This window comes from Propithecus coquereli, unplaced genomic scaffold, assembly GCF_000956105.1.
Source record: "Propithecus coquereli isolate 6110/MARCELLA unplaced genomic scaffold, Pcoq_1.0 Scaffold127, whole genome shotgun sequence".
NCBI classification, from domain to species: Eukaryota; Metazoa; Chordata; class Mammalia; order Primates; family Indriidae; genus Propithecus; species Propithecus coquereli.
In genome coordinates this window covers 3,539,129-3,539,482 of record NW_012136858.1, presented here as the reverse complement: position 1 = coordinate 3,539,482, position 354 = coordinate 3,539,129, and positions in this window count along the sequence as shown.

The window sequence follows — 354 nt, the reverse complement described above, 5'->3', positions numbered from 1 at the left end:
ATTTTTATTTTATTTTTTAAATGAATGTGTTTAAAATACCAAAGAGTAACATAAGTTTCAACAAAATAATCCTCCCAGATTTACTGGCATAATTAGAACATTAGTAAGTCATAAGGGCTAAATTGACAGCTGCTATGCTCATGATTTAGTTCTGACTTCCCCCACCTGACTGGTGCCACTACCACACGAGGCTGGTTGGTGAGAGTTTATAGGAGCTGAGTACACCAGTCTGTTATCAGCTTTTGACAACAGTGCACTGTGTTTCTGTTTGAAGTGGAATTTGTGAATAGTTGCACATCTCAACTGTATTTTTTAATTCTGTCTGCTTAACAACCCATAATGTCAAAAAAGATG